A 20,039-nucleotide genomic window follows, 5' to 3' on the forward strand; every position below is an offset into this window, starting at 1 on the left:
CCGCTCGGCGACCGCGGCCTGCACTATATTACCCCATGACTTTTGTCACCTCAGTGCAGCCTCACCCACGTGTAACTTGGAAGAGCCTACGACACGCTCGGGGCGACATTCGTCCAATCTTGAAGAGATACTTCCTCATTCATTGACATATTGCCAGGTTACGTGTTATTTCTACAGCTTACCTCGGCAGCTTCTCGCAATAACTTTTCTATGGAATTCACACATCGAGACTGTGAAGGTGTTTGGTGCACGGAAAAGACATAGGCAGTTCCTGTTGTGCGCTTTGGTTGGATAGAGTTTTTAATCAGTTCTCTTACTGAATTTTTGCAAAATTAAAACGATTTCCAGTTTTTTCAATAAAGTGTAATTCCCCACATCAAAGGTCGGCACCACACCACACCAACGCCTCTTTGCACCATTGTACCTTCTACGGCCTTCTCGTGGTATTTAATGTTTTGTCTTACTACATCTAACTCGCATTCGGGAGGACGACGGTTCAAACCCGCGTCTGGCCATCCTGATTTGAGGTTTCCGCGATTTCCCTTAATCGCGTCAGGCAAATGAAGGGATGGTTCTTTCGAAAGGACACGGCCGACTTCCTCCCCCATCCTTTCCTAATCCGATGAGACCGATGACTTCGCTGTTTGGTCCCCTCTACCAAGTCAGCCAACCAACCAACCAACCACATGTAAACTCTATTGTCTCGCTTATGGAACAGGCCATCAGATTCGCATTGCCTCGGCTGAAGTAATTTCCCACAGGCATTCCAAATAAACCATTACGTTGTCCCGCTGCGTTCTTACCTCTGTATGTGCCCACAGTATATTCAATTTGGGCCACGCGGGATTAGCCGAGTGGTCTTAGGCGCTGCAGTCATGGACTGTGCGGCTGGTCCCTGCGGAGGTTCGACTCCTCCCTCGGGCATGGGTGTGCGTGTTTGTCCTTAGGATAATTTAGGTTAAGTAGTGTGTAAGCTTAGGGACTGACGACCTTAGCAGTTAAGTCCGATAAGATTTCACACACATTTGAACATTTTTTATACTCAATTTGAAGCGCGAACTTCACCACTTAAACCATCGACATTGTTTACAGACGAACAAACAGGGGTAATATCGTCTTCCTTTTACAGTGTCACGCATCTGTCAATCATTTAACGTCTTTAGCACTCATGTCTGAGAATCCTGGAATGTTTTCAGATGCCTCGGCGAACTGTGACTTGTCGACATTGTCATCAGTTGCTTTGTTCAATGTGCAAACTGCGTCAGTGGACCCACAATTGGCTGTTCATTCCTCCAACCTGACACGGCTCAAGTTGTAGCGTCAAATTCAGCATCGACATTTTTTTCAACAACTCTTCTTTATCCGTCCTGTGCAGTGCATCTTTTTTGCTCTTGTGCACTGCCACCTTCTTTCTCTTTTGAAGTCATTATACAGGCGCAACAAACGGTTGCAGTACAATACAGCACAACTGAATGTTAACGTACCAGGATAAACTCATGGCGGCAGTCTGAAATTAAATTTTATAATTATCACCGTCTACTATTGTTCATTACTCCTAGAGTATCGAATTCGGTACCGTTACAGTAGTTACAAAAGCACCGATGCAGATTAATGAGGTTGGGATAAACACGTTCTGCTGGTTTCCAGGACTTTTCAGAGGTACAGCGTTTCCCTGCATAGCTTCGGGAGGTTTCTGTATCATGGCGTTTCTTATCTCTATGCTGTGACGTCACATTGAAGGAAGACAAAGAGATATCAACTCGTACAGGATCCCGCACGATGATTCACATAAACTTTCGGGTTGGTGAAGATCACTACAATTTTCGCTAAGATACTGTAAATTCTGTATATACGATTCTTTTCTGCGAATACTTCTGTACATTATGTACTTCGTTTCTCGTAGGCAGAACGAGAAGGTGTAGCTGTGAACTCGTTTCCTGAACAAGTACTAATTCTCCGCGCGGCAAGCATGTTATAGGTTTTCTGTAGCGTCTCTAGAAATCATTTCATACGAATATCGGATTGCTTCCTTCTGACTGCAGGCTTGCATATCGGAGCAAATGTTCCATCTTGTATGAACTTTCATACAAGAGATGTGCTGCAGATTTAGCGAAGGCTTAATCTTAATTTTCATCCAGTCTGGTACAAGGACCTTATCCGTTCCTTCTCGGGAAGTTCACAAAAAAATGGTTGAAATGGCTTAAGCACTATGGGACTTAACATCTGAGGTCATCAGTCCCCTAGACTTAGAACTACTTAAACCTAACTAACCTAAGGACATTACTCGCATCCATGCCCGAGGCAGGATTCGAAGCTGCGACCGTAGCGGCAGTGCGGTTCCGGACTGAAGCGCCTAGAACCGCTCGGTCACATCGGCCGGCGGAAGTTCACCAACTGAGCTCCTTGTTATTATTTAATAGTGCGCTCCACGGAACTCCGATACTCTACGTTCACTGTAAAGTGCGAAAACGTTTATCCGCTACTCTTCGGCCACTTGAAATTAGACGACTGAAGCTACATTGGTTGTTAACATAATTATTTTTTGTTTCGTATGAAGCTGGTGGTTGGGAAGGGAGTAAGACAGGGTTGTAGCCTCTCCCCGATGTTATTCAATCTGTATATTGAGCAAGCAGTAAAGGAAACAAGAGAAAAATTCGGAGTAGGTATTAAAATCCATGGAGAAGAAATAAAAACTTTGAGGTTCGCCGATGACATTGTAATTCTGTCAGAGACAGCAAAGGACTTGGAAGAGCAGTTGAACGGAATGGATGGTGTCTTGAAGGGAGGATATAAGATGAACATCAACAAAAGCAAAACGAGGATAATGGAATGTAGTCGAATTAAGTCTGGTGATGCTGAGGGTATTAGACTAGGAAATGAGACACTTAAAGTAGTAAAGGAGTTTTGCTGTTTGGGGAGCAAAATAACTGATGATGGTCGAAGTAGAGAGGATATAAAACGTAGACTGGCAATGGCAAGGAAAGCGTTTCTGAAGAAGAGAAATTTGTTAACATCGAGTATAGATTTAAGAGTCAGGAAGTCGTTTCTGAAAGTATTTGTATGGAGTGTAGCCATGTATGGGAGTGAAACATGGACGATAAATAGTTTGGACAAGAACAGAATAGAAGCTTTCGAAATGTGGTGCTACAGAAGAATGCTGAAGATTAGATGGGTAGATCACATAACTAATGAGGAGGTACTGAATAGGATTGGGGAGAAGAGGAGTTTGTGGCACAACTTGACCAGAAGAAGAGATCGGTTGGTAGGACATGTTCTGAGGCATCAAGGGATCACCAATTTAGTATTGGAGGGCAGCGTGGAAGGTAAAAATCGTAGAGGGAGACCAAGAGATGAATACACTAAGCAGATTCAGAAGGATGTAGGTTGCAGTAGGTACTGGGAGATGAAGAAGCTTGCACAGGATAGAGTAGCATGGAGAGCTGCATCAAACCAGTGTCAGGACTGAAGACCACAACAACAACAATGAAGCTGGTGTCCTGTTTGTCGATGACTGGTAATTATTGTTACGGGAAGAACAGGTAACTGTTTGCAGTTTAACTAGAAGAGAGAGTGAACTCGCGGCGATGATGTTCGCCAATAAAGCGCGTGTTACACAGCAGATGATCAAATAAGCGATTGTACGTATATCAAGCAGCTTCAAGACTTCTTTTTTCTCAAGCTTTCAATTCGCAAATACGGACTCGATGATCGTTTACTTTTTCTCTATAGCAGACATATTCGTCTTGAGAGCAACAGTATTGGTATTTAAAATAATTCTCATTTATTGTTCCATCTCAGTTGCACATTTTAAAAAAATGGCTATAAGCACTATGGGACTTAACATCTGAGGTCATCAGTCCCCTAGAACTTAGAAATACATAAACCTAACTAACCTAAGGACATCACATACATCCATGACCGAGGCAGCATTCGAACCTGCGACCGAAGCGGTCGCGCGGTTCTAAATTAAAGCGCCTAGAACCGCTCGGCCAGCGCATTTTAAATTAGACTGCATGCTTTGATCAGGATCATCTTAAGATGTAAGTAATCCGTCTCGTGTACTCAGCATTACACATGAGTACTTTGCAGTATAAAAATATAAGTGCAGTTTTGGCAGTAACATCAAGACGAAACAGTTGTGTTCTGAAGATGTTATTTACGACGCGTTGTAATTCTTACTTATTTCAAATAAACGTTAACTTTGAAGGTTGCTTATGAGTAGTGGTCAATAAGAGACTAGATTGAAAATCATTGTGCACTAAATTGCTTCTCAATTTATTAGTCTTGTTTTATTACGTAGTCATCGTAGGAATTTTGAGTTGTCATCAAACATCGCTCACTGAAAGATACTAATTCGTCCATTACGTCAGCAAGTGCATGTCAACATCTCGGGTAGCATATAAAAGGTTGTCGTTCCAATTACGAGTGTTGATCCTTAACTCGTAGCGTAAAAATATCAACCGTATTTCTCGATATCCAGCCAGTCTAGTTTTGGTGCTCAGCCACCACCCTGAGTTATCAAGTGAAATGACAGCTCTTACTTAGTTACTTATATTGGCCACACAAACAGCAGCCAGTCCTTGACTTCACTCATTCCATACTTCCACGCTTTCCTGTCGGCTGCATCTCCATCTGCCAGACCCAGTATCTGCATGTCTCCCATGGTACTATCCATCCATCTCGTTCTCACCCGTCCTAGCGGTCTCCTTCCTTCGGCTTCCCCACTCATTACTGCCTTTATTACCGTGTTCTCCCCTCTCTTCCTCACATGTCTGTACCACGTGAGTCTTTTAGTTTTCACACTCGCTATGATGTCAGGTAGTGTGTGTAATTGTCGTGAGTTTTCTGTTTTTCATTATTCTCCACTGTTCATTTTCTTTCGCTAGTCCATATACTTTTCTCAGTACATAATTTTTCAAAAGTGATGAGCTTTTTCTCTGTTTTCCATGTCTCACTTGCGTAGCACACTATAGGTTTGATGATGGTCTGATGTATTCTTATTTTTGCCTGCCTGGATAGTAACTTACATCTTATGATGTCATGTATGGCTCCTAGACTTCTCTCTCTCTCTCCCCCCCCCCTCCCCCCCCCCCCCCCCAGCTTGAATTCTCGTTACGATCTCTTGTCCTATAAAGTTTTGCTGGTTGATATTGACACCGAGGTATGAGTGTCGTTAGGTTACTGATTGCTAGATGGTTTGGTCCTAACTGAACTCTCCTTCCTATTACTACGAACTTTCTTTTACTTTCATTTGTTATTTATACTTAGACCTACTTTCTTAGCTCCGTCCATCAGTAAAGTTCCCATTCTCTCCAGTTCTTTCATGCCATTTCCTATCATCAAAATATCATCCGTGAACGCCAGATCATTCCATAAGGCGACTTCTCCACATTTTTGTGTTACTCTCCTCGGGGTGGAACAGGGTTGGTGAAATAATATCTCACTGTCACGTTCCTGCTTTTTCTCTCAACTGTTTCTGAGAACTCCCCCTGTACTTTCACTCTACACTTGTATTCCATCACACTTATTATCGTTGGCTTTATCAGCTTGTCCGGTATCCCACATTACAATGTGAAAAATGTTACAAGTTCTAGGCTGCACAAAACCCCATACTACTGGATAACGGCTCCTTAATCGCTACGGTGGCACCAGGAATGATACGTTGCTGCATGTTTGACCCGTCTAACAATACCACCACTTGCAAAGTAGGTTAGAAATAAGATTAATAATGTTGCTCACGCAGCATATGTTCGCTTCATCGGGCAACAACAAAGTTATCCGTGCAAAGACAGCCAAGGTGGTTAAGGCGACCGCTCGCGTAAGCTGGAAAACCGGGTTCGAGACCCAATCCGGTACAAATTTTCACTACCGTCGTTCTAATACGCAGCCGGAAGTGGTTCATATTCGCAATTGCGAATACATTTTCTGTATAACTTTTCTGTATAACGTGAGAATGGAAATAATGAAGTCACTGTAAAAAAAGTCATTAGTTTTGGCACTTATCTTGAATGGATTCCCACGAAGACTTCGTCGAAGTTGTTATGGCTCATCTTGTTGATTCTTGGGTGATTCCACTTTGACTGCTAGAAGGTCCAGATCTGTATTTTAGCAATATTTGAAGCCCTAACAAATGCGTATTTCAGGAAATTCTAAATGATCAATCTCAGATCAGAACAATGGTATGGTAGAAATAATTTTTGACTTGGTGTTCACGATCCACATTTTTATGAAACTTCTTGTAAATGCACATATACTTCTTCTTAATTGTCACATCATCAAGAAAACAGCTTTGTATCAATCTTGATATATTTAATTTCCACTTTAATCGAACACTAGACTCGACTGTTCTTTTACAAAACGAAATAACAACTTAACTTCTGCAAAATGAAAGAAAGACTGCTCTGTGCGTATTCGCGCCAAAACGGTTACAAATAAGTCAAAGATTATGACAGTCTCACAGACATGTATACACATAAGAACCATATCACTGTAATACAGGGTGTTACACAAAGGTACGGCCAAACTTTCAGGAAACATTCGTCACACACAAAGAAAGAAAATATCTTATGTGGACATGTGTCCGGAAACGCTTACTTTCCATGTTAGAGCTCATTTTATTACTTCTCTTCAAACCACATTAATCATGGAATGGAAACATACAGCAACAGAACGTACCAGCGTGACTTCAAACACTTTGTTACAGGAAATGTTCAAAATGTCCTCCGTTAGCGAGGATACATGCATCCACCCTCCGTCGCATGGAATCGCTGATGCCGCCCTGGACAATGGCGTATTGTATCACAGCCGTCCACAATACGAGTACGAAGAGTCTCTACATTTGGTACCGGGGTTGCGTAGACAAATGCCCCCGTAAATGCAAGTCAAGAGGGTTGATGTCAGGAGAGCGTGGAGGCCATGGAATTGGTCCGCCTCTACCATTCCATCGGTCACCGAATATGTGGTTGAGAAGCGTACGATTACTTCGACTGAAATGTGCAGGAGCTCCATCGTGCACGAACCACATGTTGTGTCGTACTTGTAAAGGCACATGTTCTAGCAGCACAGGTAGAGTATCCCGTATGAAATCATGATAACGTGCTCCATTGAGCGTAGGTGGAAGAACATGGGGCCCAATCAAGATATCACCAACAATACCTGCCCAAACGTTCACAGAAAATCTGTGTTGAGGACATGATTGCACAACTGCGTGCGGATTCTCGTCAGCCCACACATGTTGATTGTGAAAATTTACAATTTGATCACGTTGGAATGAAGCCTCATCCATAAAGAGAACATTTGCACTGAAATGAGGATTGACACATTGTTGGATGAACCATTCGCAGAAGTGTACCCGTGGAGGCCAATCAGCTGCTGATAGTGCCTGCACACGCTGTACACGGTACGGAAACAACTGGTTCTCCCGTAGCACTCTCCACACAGTGACGTGGTCAACGTTACCTTGTACAGCAGCAAGTTCTCTGACGCTGACATTAGGGTTATCGTTAACTGCACGAAGAATTGCCTCGTCCATTGCAGGTGTCCTCGTCGTTCTAGGTCTTCCCGAGTCGCGAGTGATAGGCTGGAATGTTCCGTGCTCCCTAAGACGCCGATCAATTGCTTCGTACGTCTTCCTGTCGGGACACCTTCGTTCTGGAAATCTGTCTCGATACAAACGTACCGCGCCACGGCTATTGCCCCGTGCTAATCCATGCATCAAATGGGCATCTGCCAACTCCGCATTTGTAAACATTGCACTGACTGCAAAACTACGTTCGTGATGAACACCAACATGTTGATGCTACGTACTGATGTGCTTGATGCTAGTACTGCAGAGCAATGAGTCGCATGTCAACACAAGCACCGAAGTCAACATTACCTTCCTTCAATTGGGCCAACTGGCGGTGAATCGAGGAAGTACAGTACATACTGACGAAACTAAAATGAGCTCTAACATGGAAATTGTTTCCGGACACATGTCCACATAACATCTTTTCTATATTTGTGTGTGAGGAATGTTTCCTGAAAGTTTGGCCGTACCTTTTTGTAACATCCTGTATATCGATACATCGGAGTACCTATACATTAATAAAACCACATGTGAATATTGTCACAAAAATATGTCTGTTACTGCGCAGAAAAATAGTACGATATTACTGGTATCGAGAACTGGGGTTGGGTGCCGTAATGGTCACGTAAATAAAGAACCATTACACCCTTCTCACTAAATTTTTAACGTAGACGATACTGTTTGATGCACTGGCACCGGGAACTTGAAAGTAAAGTAAAAGTAATAATAAGAATAAGGGTTTTTCGTAACTTCTGGCGCAGGACCTCCCAAGCGACCGCAGTTGAGCTGTGCTGCGCCACGCGGGTTGTCGGTCCCCAAGGCCCCCGCTGTTGGCCACCGGCCCGTGCTGCGACTGCCGATGGTGCGCTGACGGCGGAAGACGCCGACGCCGCTTCCTGTCGCGCAAAAGGACGCCGCGCATGCGCAATCGCTTGCTCCCGGTCGGGAGCGACTTGCGTCACAGACGCCCCTCTGGCTGCTCCGTATGTTCACAGTCACATCGCGTGACGGCGGCCGCGGCCGCGGCTTCTGCGATGCGCACGTATTGTCAACATCCTGGCACGCTTTCGTCCTGCGAGATTCTTTTCTGGCCGATTTTATAACACACTGACGTTATACTTTCGACTTTGTACTGTAACGTCCATGCAAATTTTGAGCCTGCAGAGCGTCTGTAACCGTTGTGCTTTTGCTCTGATCACCTGTCGCGTGCAAGCTAAACGGTTTCGAGCGAGGGGAAATTGTACCTTTCCGCTTGCTTGGAACATCCGTGAGAGCAACCGCATACCTACTGGGAGTGTTGAGAGTTTGTCTAACATTGTGACAGAATACAAATTTCGTGACTAATTTTTTCTTAAGAGAACAAAAAAGTAAACTTACTGATTGAGACCACAGGCCATTAAAACTTTTACCACCAACACACCTTGATATGAGCCCACAGAAAGCGTCAATGGAAACAGTGAGACATGAATTGCCGGTACGTATCATTCTTGGTACAATAGCTATTCCCAAATCCTTCCAGGCAATTAAATGCAAAGAGGAGTCTTTAGTGGTGCAAAGAGCGCAAAACTTGGACCGACAACTAACAGAAACATCTAACAGTGCCCGCCGTGTTAACTTATACAATGTTAATTAGCTGAAAACGGTTTAAGAATGGAGAAGTTGCGACAGACCGAGTAATCCATAAAGCTTCTTCCAGCTGTAACGTTTCTCTGCCTCGTGATGACTTGGTGTTGTGTGATGTCCTTAGGTTAGTTAGGTTGAAGTAGTTCTAAGTTCTAGGGGACTGATGACCATAGATGTTAAGTCCCATAGTGCTCAGAGCCATTTGAACCATTTTTTTGTAACGTACGTTTCTGTAAAATGGGATTGGCATTTGTCTCGGGGTTTTCATTGGCTGAACGACGTTGCATCTCCCTCTCACACGGCTGTATATGTCCAAGATTTGGGTCCGTGACCTTGGCAGTAGAACAACTCATCTTCGATGACCTCGCCCTAAGTGAATTATGTCGAACCATTGAAGTGCGGAGGAAGCAAAAAAGTTTCGCTTTATAGGCAGTCCAATACTATATTTGTATGGAAATGGAACATTCAGCTCTTGTTGCCAGAGATAACCCTACACCATATAATTAAGCATTCATCTTACAAACGTATTCAAAGTAATAGCGAGATCTGTAACTTAGTAACATTTCAAAGTGACGATGCACAAGATTTGTCAGATTAAATAAAATACTACATTTTGACGTTATTATATATAGGTTTGTTTATAAATAAATAAATCTTCTGCTACCAGTCACGATTTTTCTTTATTTTACTGTTCGCACGACGCGTTTCGAGAAATAATTCTCATTTTCAAGTGCGTTTTTTTGATGTGTGTTAAGCCATTTCTTTTGATGTTGTCAGTGTGTGTGAGTCTGCTTCATTTTGTTGACTTTTAAGTTTTCTAATGGTCCATTTGTGTAGAGTCTCACACACACTTAACATCACACACAACTTGTACACTTTACACATCGAAAATATCTTATATAAACAAAACAGTTACAGAGATCTCTGTAACTGTTTTGTTTATATAAGATATTTTCGATGTGTAAAGTGTACAAGTTGTGTGTGATGTTAAGTGTGTGTGAGACTCTACACAAATGGACCATTAGAAAACTTAAAAGTCAACAAAATGAAGCAGACTCACACACACTGACAACATCAAAAGAAATGGCTTAACACACATCAAAAAAACGCACTTGAAAATGAGAATTATTTCTCGAAACGCGTCGTGCGAACAGTAAAATAAAGAAAAATCGTGACTGGTAGCAGAAGATTTATTTATTTATAAACAAACCTATTGTATCAACAGTCGCAGGCTTTCAGAAACCATTTATAATGGATCAAATCAAATTGACGTTATTGTTAGAGGTGTAGTCCTTACTATACACATCACACTTCTTGGACTGCTCATAACACACTCTGTGAACAGCATTGTCCTTAATTTCTTTGTACGTAACTGTTTATATTCTTGCTGTCTGTTAAAATTCTGACACGGTAAATCAAGGATAACACTACTGCTACTGGAGTTTTACTGTTTTGGAACTTTTAATTGTTAATTATTAAAAGTTTATTTGTGCAACGGATTTTTATATCTCCCATTCATTTTCACCACCAGCTGTTATCATAGAGCCTTACCACTGATTGCACCACATTATTACACCATGTCCACCACTTGTTTTATGATGTTCTTACACAATTGTGTGTATTGTGTATTGAATTGGGGACCTAGAAAAGACGGAGTGGCTTCGTTCACAACCCCCCCCCCACCCCCCCGCCCCACTGGTTGAATGAAGCAAAGAAGTGTCGGTGTGTAAGCTTATTTTGTCCGTCGCTGACATAGAAGGTCGCAAACCTTCTTTCCTTCCCGTCTGAGCAAGCTGTGCAGTGACTATGGTACATGTAAAGCTAGCTGGGACAGGTTAAATGCTAGCTACAATGAAGTCGACAATTCAAGTGTAATACCGGCATTTAATTTTGATATTTCCCATTGTTGTTGTTGTGGTCTTCAGTCCTGAGACTGGTTTGATGCAGCTCTCCATGCTACTCTATCCTGTGCAAGCTTCTTCATCTCCCAGTACTTTTTGCAACCTACATCCTTCTGAATCTGCTTAGTGTATTCATCTCTTGGTCTCCCTCTACGATTTTTACCCTCCACGCTGCCCTCCAATGCTAAATTTGAGATCCCTTGATGCCTCAAAACATGTCCTACCAACCGATCCCTTCTTCTTGTCAAGTTGTGCCACAAACTTCTCTTCTCCCCAATCCTATTCAATACCTCCTCATTAGTTACGTGATCTACCCACCTTATCTTCAGCATTCTTCTGTAGCACCACATTTCGAAAGCTTCTATTCTCTTCTTGTCCAAACTAGTTATCGTCCATGTTTCACTTCCATACATGGCTACACTCCATACAAATACTTTCAGAAATGACTTCCTGACACTTAAATCTATACTCGACGTTAACAAATTTCTCTTCTTCAGAAACGATTTCCTTGCCATTGCCAGTCTACATTTTATATCCTCTCTGCTTCGACCATCGTCAGTTATTTTACTCCCTAAATAGCAAAACTCCTTTACTACTTTAAGTGTCTCATTTCCTAATTTAATTCCCTCGGCATCACCCGATTTAATTTGACTACATTCCATTATCCTCGTTTTGCTTTTGTTGATGTTCATCTTATATCCTCCTTTCAAGACACTGTCCATTCCGTTCAACTGCTCTTCCAAGTCCTTTGCTGTCTCTGACAGAATTACAATGTCATCGGCGAACCTTAAAGTTTTTACTTCTTCTCCATGAATTTTAATACCTACTCCAAATTTTTCTTTTGTTTCCTTTACTGCTTGCTCAATATACAGATTGAATAACATCGGGGAGAGGCTACAACCCTGTCTCACTCCTTTCCCAACCACTGCTTCCCTTTCATGCCCCTCGACTCTTATAACTGCCACCTGGTTTCTGTACAAATTGTAAATAGCCTTTCGCTCCCTGTATTTTACCCCTGCCACCTTCAGAATTTGAAAGAGAGTATTCCAGTTAACATTGTCAAAAGCTTTCTCTAAGTCTACAAATGCTAGAAACGTAGGTTTGCCTTTTCTTAATCCTTCTTCTAAGATAAGTCGTAAGGTTAGTATTGCCTCACGTGTTCCAACATTTCTACGGAATCCAAACTGATCTTCCCCGAGGTCCGCTTCTACCAGTTTTTCCATTCGTCTGTAAATAATTCGCGTTAGTATTTTGCAGCCATGACTTATTAAACTGATAGTTCGGTAATTTTCACATCTGTCAACACCTGCTTTCTTTGGGATTGGAATTATTATATTCTTCTTGAAGTCTGAGGGTATTTCGCCTGTCTCATACATCTTGCTCACCAGATGGTAGTGTTTTGTCATGACTGGCTCTCCCAAGGCCATCAGTAGTTCTAATGGCATGTTGTCTACTCCCGGGGCCTTGTTTCGACTCAGGTCTTTCAGTGCTCTGTCAAACTCTTCACGCAGTATCTTATCTCCCATTTCGTCTTCATCTACATCCTCTTCCCTTTCCATAATATTGTCCTCAAGTACATCGCCCTTGTATAAACCCTCTATATACTCCTTCCACCTTTCTGCCTCCCCTTCTTTGCTTAGAACTGGGTTGCCATCTGAGCTCTTGATATTCATACAAGTGGTTCTCTTCTCTCCAAAGGTCTCTTTAATTTTCCTGTAGGCAGTATCTATCTTACCCCTAGTGAGACAAGCCTCTACATCCTTACATTTGTCCTCTAGCCACCCCTGCTTAGCCATTTTACACTTCCTGTCGATCTCATTTTTGAGACGTTTGTATTCCTTTTTGCCCGCTTCATTTACTGCATTTTTATATTTTCTCCTTTCGCCAATTAAATTCAATATTTCTTCTGTTACCCAAGGATTTCTATTAGCCCTCGTCTTTTTACCTACTTGATCGTCTGCTGCCTTCACTACTTCATCCCTCAGAGCTATCCATTCTTCTTCTACTGTATTTCTTTCCCATAACTGACAGAAATTAGAAAAATTTGAATTTTCTTTGACCACCCACACACTCCTGAGAATGGCACATCGACTAATTTGCAATTACGCGCCCCAATTACCGGCAGCTACGCTGATGAGTACTCGGCACCTCGCAAGGATAACTACAAGATCAATAATAGTATACTATATAAGTTGTTGGAAGTGGTTAAGCGTTGGTGAAAACTTCGCATCTGAGCGCACAAACAGCTCTAAACGCAGAACTCTGCACGGAACGCGCGTTGGTGCAGTGCTGCGATACAGACCGTATATCTGCCTTCGAAGACGATGGCCGAGACGCCGTCTCCAAGTCCGTACCGCTCGATGGCTAAAGGCGAGGTACTCTTTCTCCACAGTTCTTCCGTCTTCCACGCGTACGAAAACGCGGCGGAAGAATACTCAGTTTCGACCAATGTCGAACGCTCTAACATCGCCGAAACCCCTCTGAGATCTACCCAATGATCGATTAGGTCGCATCGCCCCTAGACAAACGAAATTCCCGTCTTCGCCACGTGTTTCCCAGGACAGGTGGCTCCGGATGCCGGGCTATCCCCAAAAGCGCCGTATTGTCCCGCTTTTCCGGTGACCGCTACCTGCCGCCCACGGCGGCCCGGCGAGCTACGGCCAGCTGCAGACTTATGTTCTGCAATTCTCGACTTCGACACTTTTCACCAACGCTTTAAGTTAGTAACTTAATCATGCAGACATGCAGGGGATGCTACTCGAAAGTGCCCCATATTCATCATAATTCAATGAAGTCATTATCTGATGCCCTTGCCAGTCCCTTTATTATTACTACTAATGTTGGTAAGCTAACGTGTAAGTGCCCAAAACCTGGCAGCTGTACAAACTTCTCAAAGTGCGATATGTTGTAAGCGACTCGCTCTAGAATCCTGCAACGAACACCACTAATATTCTGAGTTACCCTGCTTTTAGTCTGTTAATGTCAATAGGCTTTGTTCCATTTAAAAATGTATATTTGCATAAAACACACATATTGATAATATTATTACAATCTGTTTATTCGCTGACAAAACGAGCTCCTGACAACCAATCCATTCTGTGAAAACAGCACATCAATAGCACTTTCTATTTACGCAATATTTGCGGTGCAAGTCTTAGGTGACTGACCTTCTGTGTAAATGTTGCAAATTTGTGTCACAGATATCGTGTAAGAAGTGATTTGAGCCAATTTATGAACATTAGTCTGTGGCTGTATTAGACAGTAATACTGTTCATGTCATTCACTCTGTTTCCGTTGCTTCTAGTGGCTTATGAGATCAGCATAGCGCTGGCCTGCGAACCTCTCGAACTGCTCCATGATGTAACTCTTATTGCATTCACTGGTATCCCATATTACCCAGGTGTTCGAGATGATCCTTTATATTCAGTGGTACACCTGTGAAAGACCGTGCCTGTATACTACAGGCCCTATGCTAGAGTGTGAAGACCACCGACTCTAGTTATCCACATATTTTCGTTTCTCTCAAATGATCACAGCAGCGATCACATAACTTGCTTCTTACGTTGAGTTGTAAAAGCATAAATCGTGTTGAATAGGTTGCTCATTTTATTGCAGTTCTTTTCAATACTGGCGTAACCGTAATCTGCCAGTGGTGTAGTAGAAACAGAAATAACGTAACAGGTTACAATTATTTTCGTATTTCAATTGATATTGGTAACAGTCACGGTTCGGTCTGCGGTAAAATGTTGACATTCGCAGCTGAGCGCAGTTGCCATCCGCTGAGCAGCAGGCGGGCGCCCTCGGGCTGTGCCCTGCTGTCGCGATGCCGCAGCTGCTGCGCCGCGGCTGCCGCCACACAGCTGTCGGCAACACGCGATACGTGTGCGAGACACGTGCGACGCACGCGCCGACAGAAGCCAGCAGCCAGCAGCCAGGCGCGCCCTTACCGAAGCACGGCGCCTGCCGGCTGACCTTTCCGCTGCACGGCGCCTTTGTAATCGGGTCACGTGAGGCGCGGGCGCGACCGAACACCGAAGCTGTCGTATTTGCTGTGTGGGACGCTTTACTCACTGGTCTGCACTAGGATTGTCTCGCAGCGGAAGAAAACTGCATTGATGACTTCGCAAATCACACACTTGTGACAGAATTAACTAAGCATTCAACAATCACCATTTCTTTCATACTTCTGAGAGCTGAAAAAACACGTTGGTAAAATAGTAGCCGCGCGGGATTAACCGAGCGGTCAAAGGCGCTGCAGTCATGGACTGTGAGACTGGTCCCGGCGGAGGTTCGAGTCCTCCCTCGGGCATGGGTGTGTGTCCTTAGGATAATTTTGGTTAAGTAGTGTGTAAGCTTAGGGACTGGTGACTTTAGCAGTTAAGTCCCATAAGATTTCAAACACATTTGAACATTTTTTTTGTAAAATAGTAAATAAGAGAAGTAGTCGGTGTTAAAGAGGACGTCACATGTAGCCCTTTCCTGTTAAAAATGTTGCTAGTTGGTTTTGATTCGTCAATGAAGGAAGGAGGAAGAACAGCCTTCAACGTCCCGCCGGTTACGGTGTCATCAGGAACAAATTTGGAGTGTGAGATGAGGACAGGGAAGGAATCGAACAACCCGTCCTTTCCAGGAGAGGCATTCCCACATTTGCCTCGATCGATTTAGTGGAGTGACAGAAAAACTACATGTGGATGGCCGGTACGGGATTTAAACCTCACCCTGCCCGACAGTAAGTGCACTGTCTTAATCACTACCTCACTTCGGTCTGCGTGTCATTTATATCGTCTCTCTCTCTCTCTCTCTCTTCCTTTATAAAAGGTATCGGTTTGTTATGTTTGGAACCGTGGATGAAAATATTTATAAGTCTTGAGTGACGTCGCGTATGTTTCGCACACTCGTGGTAGCGGTTAAAATATACGTTAACAATCACCGATGTTGCTACGTAGTTAAACAACTCTGAGAAAAGGCACCAGGTTGGGTAGTAACAATTTACTTATGTTGTCAACACACAACTACCTCAAGAATACGCGTGGTTTGTTTAAAACTGTAGTAGTTAATGCCCGATAAATAAATATTGTTGCAGAGACGGACACAACGTAACCACCCACTTAGCTGCGCTATTATTCTCAATGTTACGTAAATTATTTGTTAAACACTGACTTTTTATACTCTTAATTATGATTTGAATGATACTTGTGACATTGAAAACAAGATTTTTACTACTCAGCGATTTACTCATAAGCAAGCCTGAGCCTCGTGTTATTGTTTATTATCTTTGCGTTCATCGTGTATATTTAATGAAAACTTTTCTGCAAAAAATATTTTCTTTTCGTGATAAACAAAATATTTAAAGTATTTTCTAGTGTTATCTTGTGGGTGAATCCCGAAAATCATGTGATTCATTATGGTTCAAATGGCTCTGAGGACTATGGGACTTAAAATCTGAGGCCATCAGTCCCCTAGAACTTAGAACTACTTAAACCTAACTAACCTAAGGACATCACACACATCCATGCCCGAGGCAGGATTCGAACCTGCGACCGTAGCGGTCACGCAGTTCCAGACTGAAGCGCCTAGAACCGCTCTTCTACAAAGGCCGGCTTGATTCATTATATTTCAAGCAATAGCTGTCTGTGAGTCTTTGCGACAAAAGAATGACAGATGGCCAATGATAAAACTTTGCATTCTGGTGATAATTAATTATGTCACTGTATTATATTCACACGGAGGGAGCGGCGTGAAATGAGATTATAAGGACAAATACTTTTTACACATATATTCTAAAAAAACTTACGAACAATTAACAAAATCGCGCGGTCAGAAGCAACCTCGTACAAAAGCGTCTAGTAGATTCGACAGCTGACAACAGGGTGATCATTTTATTCATCCAATCCTTTATCACAGAATTTTATAGAAAATCCATGACATGATACAGTGTTTGTAATTTTTAGTATTTGTTGCACAGAAATATATTTATTATTAATATTTTCATGTTCAAAACACGTAAAGGCGGAGAGCTTTTCTGGTTAAAAAATATTATTCCATCATTGGTAGCACATTTACATACATAAACACTCATAGTTTTGTTCGTTGTTGACACGATTCACTTGTGATTATCGTAACATTTTAGGGCGGATTTTAGAAGGCGTTTCAGGTGACTGTACACGCTGGAAGTAGTATTTTTTAACATGTTAAATGTGTTGTTCTTAAGAAGAATATTAGCTGCTGTGGACCAAATTAAACTATGTATCCGGCCGGTGTGGCCTAGCGGTTCTAGGTGCTTCAGTCTGGAACCGCGCGACCGCTACGGTCGCAGGTTGGAATCCTGCCTCAGGCATGGATGTGTGCGATGTCCTTAGGTTTGTTAGGTTTCAGTAGTTCTACGTTCTAGGGGACTGATGACCTCAGAAGTTAAGTCCCACAGTGCTCAGAGCCATTTAAACCATGTGGAAACTATGTACCTGACCGAGACACGAACCCGAATAGTGCCCTACGGGTAAGTCATTCCAGAGAGAGTCACTAGTCGAAGGCCCATGTTTTCGGTGGTTCTTCTTTCTTGGTTCCACGGGGCTTTATCACGACACTTGCGAGAGTGCGTCACTAGTAAACTCCAGTACAGGTTATTACTGAAATGATAGGTGAAGTGTAGGCATAAGGCATTGTTGAAGATGAGTTGTCGAACGGCTGTGGGAGTTAATCTCGAAAGCTCCCTGCTAGCAACTTTCACTCATTCATTCCCATCAACAGCTTTAAAAACAGAAATACCGCACTATACAGTCACCCCTGTAAGACGTGTTCACCTGATACTTCGCACTGAGAGGAAGAGAGGAATCATATGTTGGTATTTCTGTACGCTTCTAGAAAACTTATGAAATTAGGTCGAGTACTGGAAAGCCGATAACATGTCGAGGAATCCTGTGGAAATAATATGACTGCTTTTCTTATTTTTTTAAGACAAAATCGTCGACTCGTTTTCCTATGACACACTATGACTCTTCAGAGAGTTCTTGCAGGAGGTGAAGGGTTGAAGAAACCGATGTTGTTTGATTTCCACATCTATATTCCGCAAGGCACCTTACGGCGGGCAAACAAAGCACCACTGTCACTCCCCCCCCCCCCTGCCTTTTTCCTCTTCTAGTCAAGTGAGTGAGTGGTCTGCGCTAAGAAAGAGGTAAGCCTCCGTGGGAGCTCGAATTACCCTAATTTTACTTTCATGATCTTTTCGCGAGATATAAGAAGAGGATTGATTGATTCTTCCAGGAACGTACGCCGGAATTTCGGCAACAAACTATTACGTCATGCACAACGCTTCTCTTGTAGCGTCTGCCTCTGGAGGTGGATGAGCGTCTCCAAGTTTACGCGCTTGCTAAACGAATATGTGACGAAACATGCTGCTCTTCTCTGTATATTCCCGATTTGCTCCGTCAATCCGATCTGATGCGGATGCCAGCCTGGAGAGCATTAGCCGAGTATCGATCGAATGAAGAATTTCTATTACCTTCAAGGGTGGTCTAAGCTTTCTCACGATTCCTACAATGAATCTCTGTTTGGCACCTGCCTTTCCTACTATTGGTTTTCTGTGATCGTTCCGCTTCAAACCGTTCTGTACTCTAACTCTGTGATATTTAAGGGCCGTTAGTGCTTCCAATGTTTGTTCGGCACTCTTGAGGTCGTATAGTAACAGGTATTTCCGCGTATTATAGTATAAGTATTATACTATAAGTTATGTATTATACCGGTATGTCTGAAAGTCACGCTACAAGGACAGAGCATTTCGTGTGAATAATCTTAAGGAAATGTAATTCATCCGTTAAAGAAATGGTTTATAAGGCGCTCGTTCAGCCGATTCTTGAGTTTAATCTGAGACCCATACCACGTAGGACTGATAGAATAGATAGAGAAGATCCAACGAACAACGCTGTGTTTCGTCACGAGATCGCTTAGTTGGCGCGAGGACGTTGCAAGAGATGCTCAACGAACTCCACTGGCAGACGTTACAAGAGAGGTATTGTGCACGGAGAGGTTTACTACTGGAATTTCCAGAGAGCACTTGCCGGGAAGAGTCGGACAATGTATTATGTAGTGGACTGTTAAGGCAGCCAGTCCACAGTGAAGTAGCCGAAAGGGCACGCGTCAACTCACGCCGTCTGGCGTTAAGTCTGGAACAGGATACGTGATGAATGCGATAAAGAAAAGAACGTAGCTACTAGAACACTTAACTTTTATATCGTCCTTTGGTATACAGCATTCTTCATGATACAAGTGAGACTCTTTAGATTCATGAAGTTACAAATGGCGCCTTGCTAGGTCGTAGCCATGTACTTAGCTGAAGGCTATTCTAACTGTCTCTCGGCAAATGAGAGAAAGGCTTCGTCAGTCTAGTCGCTAGCAAAGTCGTCGTACAACTGGGCGAGTGCTAGTCAGTCTCTCGAGACCTGCCTTGTGATGGCGCTCGGTCTGCGATCCTGACAGTGGCGACACGCGGGTCCGACATGTACTAATGGACCGCGGCCGATTTAAGCTACCACCTAGCAAGTGTGGTGTCTAGCGGTCACACCACATATTACATCCTCCCACATACATCTCCCGAAATGGGCACAACGAGAAAATTCTGGAAATTAGAGCCAATACAGAGGTTTACCAGGTAAAACCTAAAATTCTTATTAGGTTCCATTATCTCAGCATTGCGATGCATTAAAAGGAATTCAAAGTGGAAGTGCCATCGGGGATCTAAATTTCAGTACCCCCATTCATAGTCGGCTAGCACGAGACGGATCTCCAGCTGAAGCAGGGGTGAGCGCTGGGGAACAGCACTTGACGCGTACGCCGCGTGGATTGTGCGCAGCCCGGCGCCGCCCCGCCTTCTGCTTTCTCTGCAGCCATTGCTCCGGTCCGCCCCGTTCTTTACGCAACTCGCCGCGCCGCGCCGCGCGACTTTATAATGACGC

Source organism: Schistocerca nitens, chromosome 5 (assembly GCF_023898315.1).
Source record: "Schistocerca nitens isolate TAMUIC-IGC-003100 chromosome 5, iqSchNite1.1, whole genome shotgun sequence".
Classification (NCBI taxonomy): Eukaryota; Metazoa; Arthropoda; class Insecta; order Orthoptera; family Acrididae; genus Schistocerca; species Schistocerca nitens.